The sequence below is a fragment of the Haematobia irritans genome, chromosome 2 (genome assembly GCF_050003625.1).
Source record: "Haematobia irritans isolate KBUSLIRL chromosome 2, ASM5000362v1, whole genome shotgun sequence".
Classification (NCBI taxonomy): Eukaryota; Metazoa; Arthropoda; class Insecta; order Diptera; family Muscidae; genus Haematobia; species Haematobia irritans.
The window spans coordinates 57,618,376-57,643,781 of NC_134398.1; the positions used below are offsets into that span (position 1 = coordinate 57,618,376).

Sequence of the window (25,406 nt, forward strand, 5' to 3'; positions counted from 1 at the left end):
GCCCAATTGAGAAATACAGAACTATTGTCAAGCGGAACCTAAAGAAGACAAAAAAACTGCAAAGGACGAGCAGCAGTTCAAGGCAAACTGGCTTTCTGCGGCGAAGAAGCTGGACAAGGTGGCTGTACAAAATCTGATGGTAGGTGTCAAGCGTGAGGCCCGGCAATTCGGATTTGGAAAAGCGAAAGCCTAACTGAATATCTTTCCTGAATTTTATACTAATTGAACTTGAAAAAGAAATTTAATTTGATTTTTAAAATAAACGATTCAAGTAAACGCCGTATTTTTATTAAAGTATAGAAAAACATCTCGCTTTTTTTTGCTTTGTAGTGAAAGTACAAAAAGTTAACAAATTTAAAGACGATTTCATTAGTTTTAAAGAATTTTTCAGAATAATTAAATCCAAGTTAACCTTAGTCAAGCGGAATTTTCTATCATGTTAAGATACCCATTTGCAAGTGGAATCTCTTAACTATAAGGAGAAAACCACTTTAGGATACAGATTTCATTTATCGAATTTTCCTTTTCTTTTTGCTGTAAATTAAGAAAGCTATTCATGGAATGCGTTAAGGTGAGTATTAAGTTCGAGTTTAGTCGCTAAAATCGCCTTTTTTCACTCATATTTTGTATTTTGTACATCCTAAAATTTAAGTAGCGTAATATTTAATTTCACGTAGATATTTTTTTGTGTAATTTGAAGAATTAAAATTTTAATGCAAAGATTACAAACTGAAAATATTGTTATTTAAGCTTACACTATTGAAGTGAAATATATACTGAGGTGATGGTAGGTTAAAGTGGCAGCCCGATTAAGTTTCAGGCTCACTTAAACTATTCAGTCCATTGTGTGTGAGGTGGTGGTAAATTGTACATCTTAGATTTTTGGAAAATTTGGGCAAACATTTTTTTTTTGCTTTTAATAGGAGTTCAATTTTTTTTGGAGTCTAGCTTTTTGAAATTGCTAAAGTAAGAAACTAACTAGGATTAATAGCACTCAGTAGATTAAAAAAACAATTAAAATATTAGGTCAATATTATATCCGTTTTGATAATTTTTAAATATGATCCCTTTTTTATTTTTATTAAATTTCAAATTACAATTTCATATATATATATTACAATTATACATGGCAAATATATTTATACACGGACGAAAAAGACTGTTTTTCATATGTTTGGGTGTAAAAATTATATGTTTGGACCACAAATTTTTTTACCACAATATTCTTAAGTACAAGCATATAATGTTCATAAACTAGCATAACATGTTTGAGACACATATGTTAATATGTTAGAACATATTATGTTTGGGACATAAAATGTTTGTAAATATAATATGTTTAGATGCAAACATATATTAATTTGGAAATAGCCTATAAACATATATGTGTTTAGAAAGATAGACCTAGAGAGTATGCTGCAAGTAAAATAATGGAAGTAAGCAATTGGCGCCTTAAAAATATATCCACACAAAGAAAATTTCATTAAAATTTTTACTACCAATGTATATTATGCCCTGGGGTAAAACATAATATGTATGAACAATACAAACACTATTTTGTTAGGACCAATCCTGAAAATATATATGCTTGAAGCAAAATTTGTTTGGGATTTTTTTGAGGGTGTACAAAATTCAGCGAAACCTAAAGACAGGTTTGTCTGCTGGCAATTTGAATTCCTTTAAAGTGCACTGAAGAAAAAAGCATGCCCAGTTCCAAAGATTTTGTCTTTACTTTAAAAATTTTGCTATTGATTCCGAGCCAAAGAAGCGGAGAATACAAGTAAGGATACTTTTATGACAAAATTTTCCATTAAATTTAGGTTTTGTGCTTCTTGCTTCTAGGAAGCAAATTTTAATTTTTCGTTTTTCAGCTTTTTTTTCATATGCTATCAAAGTCCTTTAAAAACGAGTTAACGACAACTTTATTTTCCAAATTCAGACTTGACTTCCAGTAGAAATTATGCTATGTTTCAAGTAAAAAAATGTCTTTAAAATAAAGTGTTGAAAAACATGTCCTATTTTTGAGCGATTTTTTTGCTTTGTAGTCAAGATGCAAAAAGACAACAAATTTAAAGACAATTTCATTAATTTTAAAGAATTTTTCTGAATTATTAACCCTTTCACTACCGATGTCCACTTAGAAGGACATTCGAAAAAGACACTACATTCTATTTTCCCTCTTAGTTATGATTTATTTATCGATGTTATTTTAAAGTAGAGGCTTTAATCTAAATAAGTTATAAATATTTTCCATATTGGTGAGCACTAAATATATTTTTATAAACTCTTTTAGCAATAAACGAAAAATACGAAAATTTGAGACAATTTTTCTTTTCAATGTTTCTAGTAAATGGACATTTATACAAAAACTACTGGTACTTTTACGGTTTTTTTTTTGTATTTTTTCTCACACTGTGAAATATATTACAGGCTAAATAGGGCTTATTAACGTAAGGCTATTTGGCCACAATTCAAGAATCAAGTTTTCAGAAAAGGCTCATATGGCTCTTGAAGTAATTGAGGTAGGTTCTCAAAATGACAGCTTTTGTTCTACATGCTTTTAGTACAAGTAAAAACAGAAGAAAAATTAAAGTTTTTAATATTAGGTTTATTTCGGTAGTGAAAGGGTTAAAGTCAAATTGACCTTAACTTAATTATAAGGACAATACGACTTCATTGAAAAGTTTATCGACTTTTGGACAAAGAAAAAAAACTTTATATTGGAGAAATGCGTCTTTTATGCTAAGCTAAATTTGCATTCGTATTTTAAGGACATGAAATACGACAATATTTTTTTCAGTGTGGGTATTACATTGGCGTTGCGCTGTAAAATTCGGAAACAAACGGATCACCCAAAGCAAAAACTACACCTATAATAAAATTTCTTGAAATTGTTTTATTTGTAAATAAGTAAAGAAAGTCTAAAGTCGGGCGGGGCCGACTATATTATACCCTGCACCACTTTGTAGATCTAAATTTTCGATACCATATCACATACGTCAAATGTGTTGGGGGCTATATATAAAGGTTTGTCCCAAATACATACATTTAAATATCACTCGATCTGAACAGAATTTGATAGACCTCTACAAAATCTACAGACTCAAAATTTAAGTCGGCTAATGAACTAGCGTGGAACACAACGTTAGTAAAAAAAAAAAACAAGTAAGTAAAGTCTAAATTCGGGCAGGGCCGACTATATTATACCCTTCACCCCAATGTAGACCAACATTTGTGTTACCATCTCAACTACTTCACATTTGCTGGAAGCTATATAAAGGAGACAATTTTTTTACTTCTACAAAATCTCTAGAATTAAAATTTAAATTGGCTAACGCTATCCAGTTAATTGGAGGAAACTTCCATTGAAAATGGGTCTAAAATGTGTAACAGTCTACCATATTTCTCCAACTCTGGTGTACGTATATGTGGGAGCTATATATAATCTGAACCGATTTTGACTAAATTTGACATGTATAGTTAGAATAATAATTCTGCTATCTATGCGAAATTTCACGTAAATGGGAGTATAACTTTGGCCCCTCTGGTCATATGAGTGCAAATCGGACGGAAGATATATATGGGAGCTATATCTAAATCTGAATCGATTTTGACCATATTTGGCACATACAATAGTATCGTTAAAAGTACCACTTGTGTAAAATTTGAAGTAAGTTAGGGCAAAACTCTGGCTTTTGAGACCATATAAGTCCAAATCGGGCGAAAGATATATATGTGAGCTATATCTAAATCTGAACCGTTTTTAACAAAATTTGACACACTTAACGATACTATTAAACGTACCCCTTGTGCAAAATTTGAAGCAAATCACGGCAAAACTCTGGCGTTTGTGGCCATATAAGTTCAAATCGGACGAAAGATATATATGGGAGCTATATCTAAATTTGAACCGATTTCAATCAAATTTACCAAGCATTGGGAGAATGTCAATTCTACCCTCTATGCAAAATTTCACGAAGATCGGTAGTAAACTTTGGCCTCTGTGGTCATATGAGCCTAAATCGGATGATATTTTGCAAGATTTTCGAGATTCATAAAATATTTGGATATACGGTATTTCAAGAAAATCGGTTGATAAACACGCTAACTAGACCAAATCGGGGATAAATATACAGCTATATCTAAATCTGAACCGATTTTTTCCAAAACCAATAGCGATTGTCTCTGTCCCAAGAAACGGCCCTATGCCAAATTTAAGGACGATCGGATTTAATTGCGAGCTGTACTTTGTGCACAAAATTACATATACAGACAGACGGACAGACAGACAGACTGTACCACAGTTGTGGTGAAGGGTATAAATATATAACAAAAACCTTAATATTCGACTTAGTTTCCCAGAAAGAATCTTCCACGTTTTGGCAACACAAATGTATCAACCATACCACGGTAGAAGGTACCCAGCAAACAGCCTCATTACAAAATAATCTTGTAGGTAAAATTGTTCAAATTTGATAAAAAAAATTACTATTAAATGGAACTTTTGTTTACTTTCGCAAGAGAATGTCCTATGGGGGAATTACTTCTCTGTACTTCATTACCAAGATCTAAAGTGTAAGTGTTGACGTAATGTTGGACAATGGTTTGCACGATATAAACAATAAATGTAGCACATGTGATAGACACGGTTGCCACAGTTGGTAGATTGGTAAAATTCTTCATATTTTGGCAAATTTTGCAAACTATTCCTTTCCAATTAAGAATTTTGACAAAATGTGCTATTGAAATCCAATTTTGAAAACATATTTTCTATAGAAATAAAATTTTTAAAACATTATTTTTATAAGTAAGATTTTGAAAAAAAAAAATATAGAAATAAAATTTTGACAAAATTTCCTATAAAAATAAAATTTAGACAAAATTTTCTATAGAAATAAAATTTTGACACAATTTTTTATAGAACACACAAAAATTTTTTTTCTGATTCAATCACGCAATTAATTGATCCAATTAATTTTTTAATTGAAATGTCTTCAATCATAGAAATGATAGTATGAATTAAAAAATTAATTGAAGGTCAATTAAAAAATTAATTGATCCAATTAAAAATTAATTGGTGCTATTAATTTTTGTGATTGATTTTTGTTTCAATTAAAAAATTTGTTGATTCAATTAAATAGAAATTTGTATAGAAATAAAATTTTGACAAAATTTGTTATAGAAATAATATTTTTACACAACACTTTAAAAAATATTTACGTGATATTAACGATTTCACAACCTCAATTTTAGAATGGACAATTTACACACTATTAAGGACAAATTTCTTTAAAATAATGAAATTTTAATTAAAAGAAAGTTTATAATCTTTGCTTCAAAATTCAATTCCACAGCCGTTGCACTAAATTTGCATCACTTCTTAGGGTGTGATCCGAATTAAGTGTTTTGGATGTGAATTCGAAGAATGTGTGATATTTTGCCAAATAAATAACTTTTTATATTTGTTATGAATTTGATGCATTCTAACGCTTGCCTGAAACATTTGACATCAACTATTTCCACAAATTCCAATAATCCAATAATGGATTTAGCATTTTCTTCGACAGAAATTAAATAATTTGTACCAATTTATTAGTCCTTACTCTGTTTTTAACATATTTGAAACAAAAAAAGTTTAACTTACCCTTTAAAAATATGAAAAAACGAGTTATAAAAAATTGAATTAAAAGAACCTCCTGAGTAGTTAAAATAAAGGACATCTTTGGAGGACATGTTTGCTGGGAAGTTACCAACTGTTTACCAAGTTAGTGCTAAGTATAGCAAGAATAAACCCCACACTGAAAAAAGAGCATACCCGGTTCCAAAGATTTTGTCTTTACTTTAAAAAAATTGGTATTGATTCTGAGCCAAAGTAAGGATACTTTTAAGACACAATTCTCTTTTAAATTTGGGTTTTGTGTACTTGCTTCTAGGAATCAAATTTTAAGTTTTCGTTTTTTTCAGCATTTTTTCTTCATATGCTATCAAAGTCCTTTAAAAACGAGTTAACGACAACTTTATTTTCCAAATTCATACTCGACTTCCAGTAAAAATTTTGCTATGTTTCAAGTAAAAAATCTCTCCCAAATGAAGTGTTGAAAAACATGTCCTATTTTTGAACAATTTTTTGCTTTGTAGTCAAGATACAAAAAGACAACAAATTTAAAGACAATTTCATTAATTTTAAAGAATTGTTCTGAATTATTAGAGTCAAGTTGACCTTATCTCAAAAATTGTTTCTTTCATGTTATGATACCCTTTTTTAAGTCAAATCACTTAATTACAAGGACAATACGACTTCATTGAAAAGTTTATCGACTTTTGGACAAGGAAGAAAACTTTATATTAGAGAAATGCGTCTTCTATGCTAAGCAAAATTTGCATTCATATTTTAAAGGCATGAAATCTTTGACCTCACGACAATATTTTTTTCTGTGCATACAAACATATTGAAACATTTTGAAAGCCAATATCAAAATGCAACTCAGACATTTTTTTTAAAGAAAAATTTCATAATTGTTAAATTTCATATTTTCGTGACATTTGGCACAATTTTTCTTGGTTTTATTTTTTTTAAGATATTTATAAATAATCTACTGCACCATTTTAGATAAAAAATATGGAGGGGAATTTCAAATTCACGCATTTGCTCCCATTATTCTTAATATTCTATATACGAAAAAGTAAAGGAACACAGCTAATATAATAAATGTATATTTTCTTTTCGTCTTGACTGATTTGCTTAAAAAAAAACAGAAATAATAATTGATCTCTCTCATTCTCTTTATTTTTCTCTTTATGGGAGATACATGTTTCTCTTGTTCTTCATTCTCATCGGTTACACAGAGAGACTATAACATACCACGTGAAGATATCACATATTTATTTCTTATTGCTTAGAGTGACCATATGCATACAAGAGTTTAATATTATAATGTACTCACCACCGTGATGTTTTTATTTAAGTTTTTAATGTATCAAACACAATTTAATTGACAAAAAATGTTTATGAGAACAACGCGAAACGATATCAGTCCATAAGAAAAAAAGTTACGTAGAAAAAGTAAAAGTACACAAGTCCGAAGAGTAAATAATTAAACGAAAACGTAAAAATGTACACGCGATATATTAAGGTCAAATTGTCAGTAAAGATAAAAGAACGCCTAAAGAGGGAAGTAAGTCGAGTTAACTTCTTTCAAGTTACAAGAGGGTAACATATAAATGTAGGGAAATATTGTAAAAAAAGAAACTAGGGGTCAAATGTAAGTCAACGCGAATAAAATGAGAGAATTTACGACGAAGTCCGATGTCAGATTTAACGAATATTTTATTTTTTTTTTGTTTATTTTAAAAATGTGCTATTGAAAAGGGATTTTCTTTTCTGGAAGAATAATAATAAACTTAAATTTTGGTATTTATTGGATATTTTGTTTGTAATAAAAAACAATATTTGTTATTTTCTTTTTGTGAATGAGTGACCGATACGAGCGATAGCGTGTTTAGTTAATCACTGTTTTCTATTGATCTCATGAGTCTTTAACAAAGCCACAATGAATTCATTGACGAAGAGTAGTTGTTCTTGCTTAGGAATATGGCAGGCGGTATAACTGTTTCTGGCAATGGGACATCAATAAATAACTAATAAAGTGTGTTTAAGAATTCATGTGGAAAGTGGGCAAAAGGGACTCTCTTACTACTCTCTTAATCAAATGTAAATTTAGATAACTCCGAAAATCCCCCACAAACCAAATTTCACAAACTATAAATTTATCTAAATGGAATACCGAAATTCGCCGTACTCTTTATTCAGCTCTTCAACGTATTTTCAATTCAGCTCACACAAATGTCCATTAGCGGGATCTGCACCCAAATGTTTGAACTAACATTTTTTTTACTTACAAATACAGATTTGAATATAGATTCGGACACTGGTTTTTTGTGTTTATGGTAACTAAAGGGTGATACGGTCAAAATTTGGTCAAGGAAAAACGAGTGTAAATCGGTGAAATCGTTTATTTAAAAAATCCAATTAAATTTCTTTTTCAAGTTCAATCAGTATAAATTTCAGGAAAAATATTCAGTTAGGCTTTCGCTTTTCCAAATCCGAATTGCCGGGCCTCACACTTGGCACCTGCCATCAGATTTTGTACAGCCACCTTGTCCACCTTCTTCGCCGCAGAAAGCCAGTTTGCCTTGAACTGCTGCTCGTCCTTAGCAGTTTTTTGGTCTTCTTTAGGTTTCGCTTGACAATAGCCGAGCATTTCTCAATTGGGCGGAGCTCTGGCGTGTTGGGAGGGTTATTGTCCTTGGGAACCACCTGCACGTTGTTGGCGGCGTACCACTCCATGGCCTTTTTACCATAATTGCAAGATGCCAAATCCGGCCAAAACAGTACGGAACAACCGTGTTTCTTCAGGAAAGGCAGCCGACGTTTATTCAAACACTCTTCCACGTAAATTTCTTGGTTGACAGTCCCGGAAGCTATGAAAATGCTGATTTTCAAGCCACAGGTACAGATGGCCAAACCAGATATTTCTTTGCGAACTTTGACAGTTTTATGTGCTTGAAAATATCTGCTACCTTTCCCCTTCCTTTTGCCGTATAAAACTTCTGTCCCGGAAGCTGCTTGTAGTCGGTTTTGACGTAGGCTTCGTCGTCCATTACCACGCTGTCAAACTTCGTCAGCATCGTCGTGTACAGCCTCCGAGATCGCGCTTTGGCCGTCGTATTTTGTTTATCATCGCGATTTGGAGTCACTACCTTCTTGTAAGTCGATAGTCCGGCTCGTTTTTTGGCTCGATGCACGGTTGTAGACGATACACCCAGCTTATTTGCGGCATCTCGGAGAGAGAGGTTAGGGTTTCGCTTGAAACTACCGGCAACTCTCTTTGTCGTCTCAGCTACTTCCGGTTTTCGATTTCCCCCCGATCCAGACTTCCTGGCTGTCGGCAAACGTTCCCCAAATACTTTTATTACATTTGTAACGGTTGATTTGGCAACTTTTAGCGATTTTGCCAGCTTTGCGTGCGAGTAGCTCGGATTTTCGCGATGAGCGAGCAAAATTTTGATACACTGCTCTTCTTGCTTGGACGGCATTTTGACAACTGAAGAGTGAATTCACACACACCTTCAAAATGAGGGTTGTTCAGGTTTTTTAAATGCAAAATTGAAAGAAATACGTCAAGTTTATATTGACCAAATTTTGACCGTATCACCCTTTATTAATTAAGTCATTAGGCAGTATGGAAAGTATGAATTAGGACAAATAAAAATTATGCCCGAAAGAATCATAGATATTTCCTAAATTCATTTGGCGTATTTATGGCGCCAAAAACAACAACCAATTATTTTTAAAAAGTGGAAAAATTAACTTTTTCCAATGTCTAATAAAAATGTTTGAATTTTTCGAAAACTATTCACTCATTTTTGTCATATTGGTTTACAGTTTAGTTAAAACATATAAAATTTATCCAACATTTTCTTTCCTGAGGGGTTCATTCTTTTTACTGTAGACATATAGTGTATGGTTTAGATCCCATATACAGGGTAGGTGGCAGGATTGCCACCTGCTAAATCTGTCAAACTAGAAATGACAACTACATAATATATGTTTCACTGAAGTTAATTTTATTGTCTACAGTGAAAAAATGTAGCTCTTAATTTATGATTGCTTTTTAACTTCAATTTAGTTAATCTCATTTCTACCTAGTTAGTTCAAATTTCAAAAATTTTATCAAAACCTCGTAATAATTATTATTTTGAACCCTTTTGCAGTTCAACGACTACTTAAAATTAGTTAAAAATTGTACTTATATTCTGTTCATGTATATCGATCGAAAACCCATTCGAAAGAAAATCACTCGAATTCGACTCAATTTGGGTTTTTTTATTTTTGAACTTTCGTTTCGTTCGTATGAGTCTGAGAATTCATTCAAATCTTTAATAGTTTCTTGACACATATATTAGTTGTGTTCCTTTACTTTACTCGTACACCCTCATAAAAAATCGCTTCTGTAACATATACTCCCAAACATATTTTGCTTCAAGCATATACATATTTGGGTATTGCCCAAATATTTATATGTTTGATCTCTACCAATACATAATATGTTTGAAAGCATATTGGCCTATAACAATATATAACAATATATGTTTGGGTAGTCTAAGTTCCAAACATTTTGTATTTTTGCATCCAAATTCAATAATGTTGTCTTCCAAAAAACAATATGTTATTATGTGACCATATAATATGTTTGGAAGCATTTTGCACCCAAAAATATTAAATGCTTAAAAAAAATTCTCCCAAACAATATTGTGCTCAAAATTTTATTTATTTATTTATATATTTACAATCATAATGAATTATGAAAATAAACAGTTAATATAGGTGCTAACAACATAGGTTTTCGACCTGAATGCTCAAAATTTTGTTTCTGCCCAATTGTATATTCCCCGACATCTTTCTCACTTCCACGAGATTTTTTAGTTCTTTGCACCTTTTCCTGTAATACAAACATTGTAGAAGAAATTATTCAATTTTATGATTTTTTTATTTTAATTTTACCTTTTGCCGGACGGGGATTCGAACAGCGGACCACACAGTTTGTAAGGATCAAAGAAGTAGCTGATCAATTGCCCAAGATGTTAATTTTGTAATAACAAGCAACAACCACCAACTTAATTCAATATCGCTCCCTGTTAAATAGCGCTCCAAGCTACTAAACTCATATATGTTTATAGGCTATTTCTAAATTAATATATGTTTGCATCCAAGCATATTATATTTACAAACATTTTATGTCCCAAAAATAATATGTTCAACATATTAACATATATGTCCCAAACATGTTATGCTAGTTTATGAACATTATATGCTTGCACTCAAAAATATTGTGTTTAAAAATTTGTGTTCCAAACATATAATGTTTATAGCCAAACATATGAAAAACAGTCTTTTTCATCCGTGTAGCAAAAAGTAGTAAAAGAAATTGAAAATCCTCTCAGAGTTCAAACTTTGTTAAAGGAGCAGGAGCGAAAATTAAGTAAAAAATAGTAAAAAATGCCAAATAAAAAAAAGAAGTATTGTGATTTGTATAAATACACGCAAAAAAAAAACGTTTGGAAAACGTGTACCGAAAACGTTTTTCTTTTGTTAGAGTTTTTTGAATTACTTCGAAAATTTTTAACTTTTATCACCAAAAAAATTCGTTTGTTACAAAATTTTTATTTTGTCAATAAAAAAAGTTATTTTTGAAACAACAACACAGTCCATTTCGTTTATATCAAACACTGTTCTTTTCTGACTTTAGGTCTTTAATAAGACATTTTTTACAGTTCAAAATTTAATATACTACAATGTAATGTTGAACATTTTTTCGGAATCTTCCGGACATATCTGGAATATATGTAAAAAAAAAACAAAAAAAAAAAAACATTGGTCGAAGCAGGGATCGAACCCACGACCCTTGGCATGCAAGTCGGACGTAGCAACCACTGCTCCACGGTGCCAAAATAAATGTTTGTTTCTGTTAAAGAAACTTTGTTTATTCGGTTCGTGGGCGCCGCAAGCTATGCTATATAAATATAACTTATATGGATATTTATCTATTGATGACCATAACAGGTACATAGCTCAGTGGTTAGTGTGTTGGCTTACAAAGTGCATGGTCCGCGGTTCGATTCTCAGTCCAGGCGAAAGGTAAAAAAATTTTAAAAATTATAAAATCGTATAATTTCTTCTACATTGTTGATATTACAGGAAAAGGTGTTAAGAACCAAAAAACCTCGTGGATGTGAAAAAGATGTGAGGGAAAATGCAATTAGCAAGAAAACAACGTTTTTTTTTTTTGAGTTTGTCTTTATGAAATTGTTTTTACATCCTGGAAAATAATAAACGTTTATCACAAAAAGTATATACTGTACTTCCAAATACACTTCCTTACAGCGAAAAGCAAATGAGAAACGAACTTTGTTTTCTAAAATTTCGTTTGGGAGGAAAGAATTATTTTTTTTCGTGTATTTTCAAAACATGGAATCAGGTAAATTAAATACTCTTATGTCGCAATTATTTTGATAAATGGCAAACATTTTTTTTGCAGAAAACTTTGAAATCCTTATTGCAATGGAAGGGAGCTATAGTTTTGACTGTGTTATTAATAGTACTCCTTGTGCAAAAATTTAAATCATAGTAAAACTCTGGCTTCTGGGACATATAAATTGAACTTTTTTGTGTTGATTTTAAATGTAAGTAATTTGAGGTCGCTGAATCCAAATCTGCACTTGGGTTTTTTCTATCAACTCGACTTTTCGAGATATACCGTAATGTTCAAAATTAAGGCATTTCCGCTACAAATATTGGAAAAGCTTGAAAACGGTTCAAAAAAAAAAATCCGAAAATCCCCAACAATATTATATTTAAGCCGTGCTTACATTGCTTTTAAATTTTTAAGTAGTGTTAGAGAAATCGTTCAAGTTTTGAAAAAAAAAAAAAAAACAAAATGAAATTAAAAAAAAAATAGTTTTGTTTTTAAAAAATTCCAAAAAAATAAAAATGGGACAAAAAACACAGTTTTTATCCAGAAACAGTTAGTTAAATATTTTGCAAATAAAATGAGCTTTATTTCATTACAATCGGTGCACAACTTTTTGTTCATGATTTACTGAATTGATATAAATCGCGAATTCCGTACAAAAATAACATTTTATAATGGGTAATTGTTTGTATGTAATAAGTTAGTTTTTATGGTTCTGTTGATGAAGAACTAAATATTGTTTTTAAGGTTATTTTCTATCAGCTCGACTTTTCGAGATATACCGTTATGTTCAAAATTAAGGCACTTCCGCTACATATATTTGAATAACTTGAAAACGGTTCACCATATTAAATTAAAACAAGTATATACGGCCGTAAGTTCGGCCAGGCCGAATCTTATGTACCCTCCACCATGGATTGCGTAGGAACTTGTACTAAAGGCTGTCATCCACAATCGAATTACTTGGGTTGCGATAACACTTGCCGATGGCAAGGTATCGTAAAACTTTTTAACACTGTCTTCTAAATTGTAAGTTAGTCCATAAGCGGTATATATTAAACAAAAAAAAGGACGACTAAATACGTATATAATTCAGTTTGACAAAATTTTCTATAGAAATAAAATTTTAACAAAATTTTCTATAGAAATAAAAACTTGACAAAATTTTCTATAGAAATAAAATGTTGACAAAATTTTCTATAGAAATAAAATGTTGACAAAATTGTCTATAGAAATAAAATGTTGACAAAATTTTCTACAGAAATAAATTTTTTACAAAATTTTCTATAGAAATAAAATTTTGACAAAATTTTCTATGGAAATAAAATGTTGACAAACATTGCTATAGAAATAAACTTTTTACAAAACTTTCTATAGAAATGAAATTTTGACAAAACTTTCTATAGTAATAAAATTTGACAATTTTTACATGGCTGTTAGAGGCCATATACTAACGAAATGTACCAAATTTCAACCGCATCGGATGACTTTTGCTCCTCCAAGAGGCTCCGGAGGTCAAATCTGAGGATCGGTTTATATGGGAGCTATATATAATTATGGACCGATATGGACCAATTTTTGCATGGTTGTTAGAGACCATATACTAACACCACACACTAAATTTCAATTGGATCGGATGAATTTTGCTCATCCAAGAGGCTCCAGAGTTCAAATCTGGGGATCGGTTTATATGGGAGCTATATATAATTATGGACCGATATGGACCAATTTTTGCATGCTTGTTAGAGACCGTATACTAACATCAGGTACCCAATTTCAAACGGATCGGATGAATTTTGCCCCTCCAAGAGGCTCCGGAGGTCAAATCTGGGGATCGGTTTATATGGGAGCTATATATAATTATGGACCGATATGGACCAGTTTTTGCATGGTTGTTAGAGACCATATACTAACACCACGTACCAAATTTCAATCGGGTAGGATGAAGTTTGCTCCTCCAAGAGGCTCCGGAGGTCAAATCTGGGGATCGGTTTATATGGGAGCTATATATATTTATGGACCGATATGGACCAATTTTTGCATGGTTGTTAGAGACCGTATACTAACATCAGGTACCAAATTTCAACCGGATCGGATGAATTTTGCCCCTCCAAGAGGCTCCGGAGGTCAAATCTGGGGATCGGTTTATATGGGGGCTATATATAATTATGGACCGATGTGGACCAATTTTTGCATGGTTGTTAGAGACCGTATACTTAGACCACATACCAAATTTCAACCGGATCGGATGAATTTTGCTGCTCCGGAAGGCTCCGCAAGCCAAATTTGGGGATCGGTTTATATGGGGGCTATACGTAAACGTGGGCCGATATGGCCCATTTTCAATACCATCCGACCTACATCAATAACAACTACTTGTGCCAAGTTTCAAGTCGATAGCCAGTTTCGTTCGGAAGTTAGCGTGATTTCCACAGACGGACGGACAGCCGGACAGACGGACAGACGGACGGACGGACGGACATGCTTAGATCGACTCAGAATTTCACCACGACCCAGAATATATATACTTTATGGGGTCTTAGAGCAATATTTCGATGTGTTACAAACGGAATGACAAAGTTAATATACCCCCATCCTATGGTGGAGGGTATAAAAATCCGAAACCCCCAAACAATATTCTCTTTAAGCCGTTCTTACATTGTTTTTAAATTTTCCAAGTCGTTTTAGAGAAATTTTCAATTTATCTTCGGAAATGTTCATTATATCGTTATTAAATACAACAAGTATACACGTACCCTCCGCCTTGGACTGCGTAGAAACTTCTACTGAAGACTGTCATCTACAATCGAATTACTTGGGTTGCGGTATCAATTGCCGATGACAAGATATCTTAAAACTTCCTAACACCGTCTACTAAATTGCAAGGTAGTACATATGTGGTATATATTAAACTAAAAAAGGCCGATTAAATACGTATATAATTAAGTTTGACAAAATGTTCTGTAGAAATAAAATATTGAGAAAAGTTTCTATAGAAATAAAATTTTGACAACATTTTCTATAGAAGTAAAATTTGAACAAAATTTTCTATAGAAATAAATTTTTAACAAAATTTTCTATAGAAATAAAATTTTGACAAAATTTTCTATAGAGATAAAATTTGACAAAATTTTCTATAGGAATAAAATTTTGACAAAATTTTCCATAAAAATAAAATTTTGACAAAATTTTCTATAAAAATAAAATCATAGTAGATTATTTTTGGCTCGAGTGCCAACCATGATTATGAACCGATATGGACCAATTTTTGTGTGATTGGGGATCGGCTATATGGACCAATTTTGGCATGGTTATTAGCGGCCACGTACTAAATCCACGTTGCAAATTTCAACCGGATCGGATGTATTTTGCTTCTCCAAGAGGCTCCGGAGATCAAATCTGGGGAACGGTTTATATGGGGGCTATAACATATATAATTATGGACCAATATGGAACAATTCTTGCGTGTTTGTTAGAGACGATATGGACCAATTTTTGCATGGTTGTTACACGCTCACAAAAAATCGCTTCTGTAACATATACTCCCAAACATATTTTGCTTCAAGCATATACATTTTTGGCTATTGCCCAAACATTTATATGTTTGATCTCTTCCAATATATAATATGTTTGAAAGCATATTGGTCTAAACAATATATGTTTGGGTAGTCTAAGTTCCAAACATTTTGTATTTTTGCATCCAAATTCAATAATGTTGTCTTCCAAAAAACAATATGTTATTATGTGAACATATAATATGTTTGGAAGCATTTTGCACCCAAAAATATTATATGCTTAAAAAAATTATCCCAAAAAATATTGTGCTCAAAATTTTATTTATTTATTTATATATTTACAATCATAATGAATTATGAAAATAAACAGGTAATATAGGGGCTAACAACATAGGTTTTCGACCTGAATGCTCAAAATTTTGTTTCTGCCCAATTGTATATTCCCCCACATCTTTCTCACTTCCACGAGATTTTTTAGTTCTTAGCACCTTTTTCTGTAATACAAACATTGTAGAAGAAATTATTCAATTGTATGATTTTTTATACCCTCCACCATAGGATGGGGGTATATTAACTTTGTCATTCCGTTTGTAACACATCGAAATATTGCTCTAAGACCCCATAAAGTATATATTCTGGGTCGTGGTGAAATTCTGAGTCGATCTAAGCATGTCCGTCCGTCCGTCCGTCTGTCCGTCTGTCCGGCTGTCCGTCCGTCTGTGGAAATCACGCTAACTTCCGAACGAAACTGGCTATCGACTTGAAACTTGGCACAAGTAGTTGTTATTGATGTAGGTCGGATGGTATTGAAAATGGGCCATATCGGCCCACGTTTACGTATAGCCCCCATATAAACCGATCCCCAAATTTGGCTTGCGGAGCCTTCCGGAGCAGCAAAATTCATCCGATCCGGTTGAAATTTGGTACGTGGTCTAAGTATACGGTCTCTAACAACCATGCAAAAATTGGTCCACATCGGTCCATAATTATATATAGCCCCCATATAAACCGATCCCCAGATTTGACCTCCGGAGCCTCTTGGAGGGGCAAAATTCATCCGATCCGGTTGAAATTTGGTACCTGATATTAGTATACGGTCTCTAACAACCATGCAAAAATTGGTCCATATCGGTCCATAAATATATATAGCTCCCATATAAACCGATCCCCAGATTTGACCTCCGGAGCCTCTTGGAGGAGCAAACTTCATCCTACCCGATTGAAATTTGGTACGTGGTGTTAGTATATGGTCTCTAACAACCATGCAAAAACTGGTCCATATCGGTCCATAATTATATATAGCTCCCATATAAACCGATCCCCAGATTTGACCTCCGGAGCCTCTTGGAGGGGCAAAATTCATCCGATCCGTTTGAAATTGGGTACCTGATGTTAGTATACGGTCTCTAACAAGCATGCAAAAATTGGTCCATATCGGTCCATAATTATATATAGCTCCCATATAAACCGATCCCCAGATTTGAACTCTGGAGCCTCTTGGATGAGCAAAATTCATCCGATCCAATTGAAATTTAGTGCGTGGTGTTAGTATATGGTCTCTAACAACCATGCAAAAATTGGTCCATATCGGTCCATAATTATATATAGCTCCCATATAAACCGATCCCCAGATTTGACCTCCGGAGCCTCTTGGAGGAGCAAAAGTCATCCGATGCGGTTGAAATTTGGTACATTTCGTTAATATATGGCCTCTAACAGCCATGTAAAAATTGTCAAATTTTATTACTATAGAAAGTTTTGTCAAAATTTCATTTCTATAGAAAGTTTTGTAAAAAGTTTATTTCTATAGCAATGTTTGTCAATATTTTATTTCCATAGAAAATTTTGTCAAAATTTTATTTCTATAGAAAATTTTGTAAAAAATTTATTTCTGTAGAAAATTTTGTCAACATTTTATTTCTATAGACAATTTTGTCAACATTTTATTTCTATAGAACATTTTGTCAACATTTTATTTCTATAGAAAATTTTGTCAACATTTTATTTCTATAGAAAATTTTGTCAAAATTTTATTGCTATAGGAAATTTTGTCAACATTTTACTTCCATAGAAAATTTTGTCAACATTTTATTTCTATAGAAAATTTTGTCAAGTTTTTATTTCTATAGAAAATTTTGTCAAAATTTTATTTCTATAGAAAATTTTGTCAAACTGAATTATATACGTATTTAGTCGTCCTTTTTTTGTTTAATATATACCCCTTATGGACTAACTTACAATTTAGAAGACAATGTTAAAAAGTTTTACGATACCTTGCCATCGGCAAGTGTTATCGCAACCCAAGTAATTCGATTGTGGATGACAGCCTTTAGTACAAGTTCCTACGCAATCCATGGTGGAGGGTACATAAGATTCGGCCTGGCCGAAATTACGGCCGTATATACTTGTTTTATTTTAATTTTACCTTTTGCCGGACGGAGATTCGAACCACACAGTTTGTAAGGATCAAAGAAGTAGCTGATCAATTGCCCAAGGAAAAATAAGATGTTAATTTTGTAATAACAAGCAACAACCACCAACTTAATTCAATATCGCTCCCTGTTAAATAGCGCTCCAAGCTACTAAACACATATATTTTTATAAGCTATTTCTAAATTAATATATGTTTGCATCCAAGCATATTATATTTACAAACATTTTATGTCCCAAACATAATATGTTCTAACATATTAACATATATGTCCCAAACATGTTATGCTAGTTTATAAACATTATATGCTTACACTCAAAAATATTGTGTTTAAAAATTTGTGTTCCAAACATATAATGTTTATAGCCAAACATATGAAAAACAGTCTTTTTCATCCGTGTAGAGACCATGTAACACCACGTACCAAATTTCAACCGAATCGGATGAATTTTGCTCCTCCAAGAGGTTCCGGAGGTCAAATCTGGGGATCGATTTATATGGGGGCTATAGATAATTATGGACCGATATGGACCAATTCTTCCGTGTTTGTTAGAGACGATATGGACCAATTTTTGTATGGTTGTTAGAGACCACATAACACCACGTACCAAATTTCAACCGAATCGGATGAATTTTGCTTCTCCAAGAAGTTCCGGAGGTCAAATCTGGGGATCGATTTATATGGGGGCTATATATAATTATGGACCGATATGGATCAATTCTTTCATGGTTGTTAGAAATCATATACTAACACCACGTACTAAATTTCAACCGGATCGTATAAATTTTGCTCCTGCAATAGGCGCCGGAGGTCAAATCTGGGGATCGGTTTATATAGGGGCTATATATAATTATGGACCGATATGGACCAATTTTTGTATGGTTGTGAGAGACGGTATACTAATACATTGTACCAAATTTCAGCCGGATCGGATGAAATTTGCTGCTCTTAGAGGATCCGCAAACCAAATGTGGGGATCGGTTTATATGGGGGCTATATATAATTATGGACCGATATGGACCAATTTTTGCATGGTTGTTAGAGACCATATACTAACACCACATACCAAATTTCAACCGGATCGGATTATTTTTGCTCCTCTAAGAGGCTCCGGAATTCAAATCTGGAGATCGGTTTATATGGGGGCTATATATAATTAGGGACCGATATAGATCAATTTTTGCATGGTTGTTCAGCCAGATGGGGCTATATGTAAAAGTGGACCGATATGACCCATTTGCAAAACCGTCCGACCTACATCAATAACAACTACGTGTGCCAAGTTTAAAGTCGATAGCTTGTTTCGTTCGGAAGTTATCGTGATTTCAACAGACGGACGGACAGACATACTAAGATCGACTCTGAATTTCACCACGGCCCATAATATATATACTTTATGGGGTCTTAGAGCAATATTTCGATGTGTTACAAACGGAATGACAAAGTTAATATACCCCCCATCCTATGGTGGAGGGTCTAAAAATTTCGCAGTTCCAAAGTTCCTTTTAACTAGGACATTACAGCATACTTATCAAGGATAATAGTACTTTCGTTGTTAAACAGGAAAATCCCACAACATTTCAATAATGATTTATTGCATCGATTAAGTATATTATAAACTTATATTCATATTATGTGAATATACATAAACAAAAAAAAAACAACATCAAAAACTATTATTCAAAAATAAACTCGAATTACTGCCAATGTTGTACAAAACTATCAAACAAAAAAATGAATTCAGGACAAACATCCTACACAGATAAATAACAAGAAGACTTTCAACATTAAAATGTGGGAAAACATGAGATGATATTCTTATATGTCATACAAGCATGATTGCGAATTTTATTGTAGTATAAACCCAGATATTTAATATGGTCACATAATCTATAAGAAGTACAAACATATATGAGGACATTATGAATTACTATCCTTATGGCGTCGCCGAACTTCTACATCCAGGACAACAACGATTACAACATTGAGAATGTATTACACCAAAAAGGATGTACTGCAGTACATTAGGATAACAAAGTGCTTTGCACAATTTCATAAATGGCTGCAGGAATTTAATGACTCTACACTCGTTTTGGTGGAACAAAAAGGAGCCAATAATGTCATCATGATACTCCAGAAAAACTGGGTTTCCCCTAGACTAGGGGATGCGATGTGATGGAAACTGCAAAAACCAAATCAAATTAGCATATGTTTTGTTAATGATCCCTGATATAACCGGGAGACAATGATAAATGAATGCTGCTAGTTGGGAAAGGGTGAAGGAAAACTCCTACTACTTAATTCCCTTCAGTGGCATCGAATGAGTTCATTCAATTTACAAAAGGAATGATTTTATTTTTATAGCTTGATTTAGAAAGAAAAAATAAATCTCTAAACGTTTACATTTCCTTCACATTTCTAAGCTCTCTTATCCTTTTTACCATCTTGCCTTGATATTTGCACGTAAACAAATCAAATTTTCCCTTTTTATTGGCACCGAATGGCATGTACAATAAAATCAGTGGAGCTTTACATTCTAAGGAGAGTACATACAATCGCATAGTATTCCATGCCAAGTTGCAAAGAAGCATTTCGAAAATTTAATTTACCACAATTGCATGGCGATGACAAATGTTGAGCTATGGAAAAAAGATTCAGGTGAAGAATGCGAATGAATGTGCCTTCCATCGTTTGTGCCTTTTTTAACACCCTTATAAAATAATATAATTCAATAAAAATGTATTAACCTTAGCGTGCTGTTATGACTTCTTTCACCAGAATTCAAATTGTTCTACCCACTTCGTGCCATAGGCAGCTATCCTTTGAATACCTCAGCTTTAAATCCCCATCGTAAACGAATTCTTATAGAATAGACAAAACACGATTTTTTATATTAACCCTAAAAAAGTTGTTTTAGTTGTTGTTGTTGCTTCACTTGTTCGCTGTTGTATAGAAGGAAATCAACAGTCAATTTAGAACCTGACAATCAGGTTACACAGTGGATCCAAAATATGCAAAAGATATATTTTAAAGTCAATGAACAGTAGCACGATCGTAAATATTATATTGGACCCATAACATAAAATTTTTATTGAAACCATATTTGTTTATTGTTTCTTAGGGTATTGCCGGCCACACTATTTGACCACCAGAGTGTCAAAACTTTTATTTGGAAAATTTTCAAAATATCGGGACATTGATTTCGGAAAATATTGCTATCATGATGTTATATATTAAATATGAGCTAAAAATGTTTAGTGGTTTTACTGTGTCGACGAAGTCATTTTTTGCATTCTGTTGAATATTTGCTTAGTTTCACCGTTAGGTATGTTCGTACTCGTATTAAGAAGGTCATGTTAAAAATTTTAAAATAAAAAAGAACTAAATGGATAGGAAGTTATCTTGAAAGTGTTTTTTTTCTGTCCACCATATGGAGGAGGTTATACTAACTTTGTAAGTCCGTTAGTAATACATCGCAATATTGGTCTCACACCCCACACCGAAAAAAAGTAAACTGTTTTATAGGAAGAATGAACTACCTCGCACGAAAATTGAACTATTTTGTACTCCATGTTTTGAGATTTCCACGAAGTGTTGTTAAAACCAAGAAACTTTAGTACCATGTTGTACTTTTTAACTGTTGTTCTCGAAATTACTCCCTCTCATAGAAGAAAAAATTAACTAAAAGTAAAGAAGAAAATCATTGTCGCCACATCATGACCATTTTAAACATACAGTCATTCTTACTATTTTTGGGAATCGTACGAAAATTTTCATTTGTTTTAGTTAAAAATGAACTTATGTGTACGGTCATTGAACTTTATACTCGCGTTCAGTTCATAAAATGTTTGAGACATACTTAAAAAAAAAACGAAAATTTCATTGGACTGTGGAAAGTTTCGCAAAAAATAATAAAATTGAACTACAAACAAATAATTTTTTTTGCAATAAAAATAAGTTAAATTTGGCGTTAGTTTAACTACGGAATTTTTTTTCTGTGCATAAAGTATATATAGTCTGGGTCGTTGTGAAACTCTGCACTGAAAAAAAGCATGCCCGGTTCCAAAGATTTTGTCTTTACTTTAAAAATTTTGGTATTGATTGGTATTGAAGCGGAGAATACAAGTAAGGATACTTTTAAGACACAATTCTCTTTTAAATGTAGCTTTTGTGTACTTGCTTCTAATTTAATTTTTCGCTTTTTCGGCTTTTTTTCTTCATCAAAGTCCTTTAAAAACGAGTTAACGACAACTTTATTTTGCACATTAAGACTCGACTTCCAGTAGAAATTATGCTATGTTTCAAGTTAAAAAAACGTCTTTAAAATAAAGTTTTTAAAGGATTTTAACGATTTTCTGCTTTGTAGTCAAGATGCAAAAAGTCAACAAATTTAAAGATAATTTCATTAAATTTAATGAATTTTTCTGAATTATTAAAGTTAAGTTGACATTAGCCGAAACATTTTTTTTTTTCATGTTATGGTACCCATTTTTAAGACAAATCACTTAATTTAACTTTTGGACAAGGAAAAAGTTTTATATTATTAGAGAAATGCGTCTTCTATGTTAAACTTGCATTTATTTTAAAGACATGAAATCTTTGACCTCACGACAATATTTTTTTCAGTGTGAGTGGATCCAGCGAAGTCTATCCGTCAGCTAACTTCTAAACGAAACAGGCTACCGTATCGGACTACATTTAAGTTTTGCCCCCATATAAACCGAAACCCAGATTTGACTTATGGATCTTCTTGGAAGAGCAAATTGATGTAGATGGGATGGTATTCTATATCGGCTCACTTTTAGGTATTGCCATATAAACCGACCCCCAGATTTGACTTGCGGATCTTCTTGGAAGAGAAAATTTCATCTTATCCTATTGTAACTCGGCACGTGCTCTCACTTCATTGGTACCATGCACTCAAAACAGAGTTTACTTGGACCCAAAGATTTCGACCTTCACCCATAAAAAAAACTAAAGGATACAATTCTCAATTACAGAATTTTCATTCTTTTTTTCGATATATTTATAAAGAAATTTACTTACAACAACAGCCAGTTAAAATCCAAATTATAGCAGATACTTCAAAGCAGAAACTGTTTTCTTAATTAAAAAAACCTTAAACAAAACATGCAAAATCTTCAAAATAAGTCCTAGCCTATACACCCCCAAAAGAATCGCTTCTGTAACATATACCCCAAACACATTTTGCTTCAAGCATATATTTTTTCGGGATTGGTCCAAACAAAATATTGTTTGTATTGTTCAAATATATTATGTTTCACGTTAGGGCATACACTGGTAGTAAAAAATTTTAATGAAATTTTCTTTGTGTGGATATATTGTTAAGGCGCCAATTGGTTACTTCCATTATTTTACTTGCAGCATACTCTCTAGGTCTCTCTTTCTAAACACATATATGTTTATAGGCTATTTCCAAATTAATATATGTTTGCATCTAAGCATATTATATTTACAAACATTTTATGTCTCATACATGTTATGCTAGTTTATGAACATTATATTCTTGCACTTAAAAATATTGTGTTAAAAAATTTGAGTTTCAAATATATAATTTTTACACCCACACATATGAAAAACAGTCTTTTTCGTCCGTGTATTTGACGCGTTTTTATCTTAAATCTAAAGATTCAATATGCTAGTGAATTTAAAAACGATTTCTTTAATTTTAAAATGTTTTTCTTTACTTTAAGGGAAATTAGTTAAGCTGCTCTTGTAGTTTAGTCAACGCATGATTTTAAGCTGAAATCAAAACAATAATAATGATTGAAGAATAAAACAACAACAACAAAAAAGAACATTTTCCTTAATTAAAAAACACACAACATTAACGGAAAGATGGAAATTTGCAAGATTCACGTCCTAACTTTAATGAAAAGAAGTATATACGGCCGTAAGTTTGACCAGGCCGAATCTTATGTACACTGAACAAAATATTGTCGTGAGGTCAAAGATTTTATGTCTTTAAAATACGAATAAAAATTTTGCTTAGCACAGAAGACGCATTTTTCTAAAATAAAGTTATTTTCCTTGTCCAAAAATCGATAAACTTTTCAATGAAGTCGTATTGTCCTTATAATTAAGTGATTTGACTTAAAAATGGGTATCTTAACATGAAAGAAAAAATTTATAGGCTAAGGTCAACTTGACTTTAATAATTCAGAAAAATTCTTTAAATTTAATGAAATTGTCTTTAAATTTGTTGTCTTTTTGCATCTTGACTACAAAGCAAAAAATCGTTCAAATATAGGACATATTTTTCAAAACTTTATTTTAAAGAAGTTTTTTACTTCAAACATAGCATAATTTCTACTGGAAGTCGAGTCCTTATTTGGAAAATAAAGTTGCCGTTAACTCGTTTTTAAAGGACTTTGATAGCATATGAAGAAAAAAAGCTGAGAAAGCGAAAAATTAAAATTTGCTTCCTAGAAGCAAGTACACAAAACTTAAATTTAAAAGAGAATTGTGTCTTAAAAGTGTCCTTACTTGTATTCTCCGCTTCTTTGGCTCGGAATCAATTTTCAAATTTTCAAATTTTTTAAAGACAAAATCTTTGGAGCCGAGTATGCTTTTTTTCAGTGTACCCTCCACCATGGATTGCGTAGAAACTTCTACTATTAATTAAATTAAATTACTTGGGTTGCGGCCGATGGCAAGGCATCTTAAAACTTCTTAACATCATCTTCTAAATTGTAAGTTAGTCTATGCGGGATACATAGACAAAAGAGGTCGATTAAATACGTACACTCAAAAAAAAGTGAACCCTATATTTCACTAAAGCTGATTTAACTCTATTTTAGTTCATGGAATTATTACGTTTTAATAAAGTTTCCCTGACGTTAATAATTTTTTGGGTACGTTAGTTAATAAAACTAAAATAGAGGAAAAAATTATACACAAAGGAAGTATAAAGATTAACTAAATTCGGGTCTCCCACAAAATAGTTCTGAATTTCTTAAAATTTGTAAAATTTACCAGTAATTAGCCCATCATGAACTTCGTATGGTACTAAAGACATTTTTGCAATTTTTAACTCCAATGTTTTCCTTCAAACTTCGAAATTTTCTTTAACAAGTGAAAAAAATGAATTATGTCTAATAGAGCCAGAATTGAAATATGGGGGTCGCTTTATATTGGCGCTATATACAATTATGAACATGAGTCTACCAAAAATGGCAGATTTTTTTACTGTTTTCTATGGCAATAAAACTTTGGTAGATTATTTTTGGCTCGAGTGGCAATCGTGATTTTTCTGTGATTGGGGATCGATTTATTTGGGGCCTATATATAATATTGATCGATATGGACTAATTTTGGCATGGTTGTTATCGGCCATGCACCAAATTTCAACCGGATCGGATGAATTTTGCTCCTTCAGGAGGCTCCAGAGCAGCGTTGCCAATTTA

At 32.2% G+C, this 25,406-nt stretch overlaps 1 protein-coding gene across 1 annotated transcript in view; it reads right to left on the reverse strand.

Moving 5' to 3' along the window:
* BicC (protein bicaudal C) overlaps positions 1 to 7,477 on the reverse strand; it is a 36,878-nt gene extending 29,401 nt beyond the window's left edge. Inside the window, exon 1 of the mRNA XM_075294193.1 lies at positions 6,945 to 7,477. The gene's annotated coding sequence lies outside the window, so the exon portion shown is untranslated. The remainder of the gene's footprint in view (positions 1 to 6,944) is intronic.
* Positions 7,478 to 25,406: the final 17,929 nt, after the last annotated feature.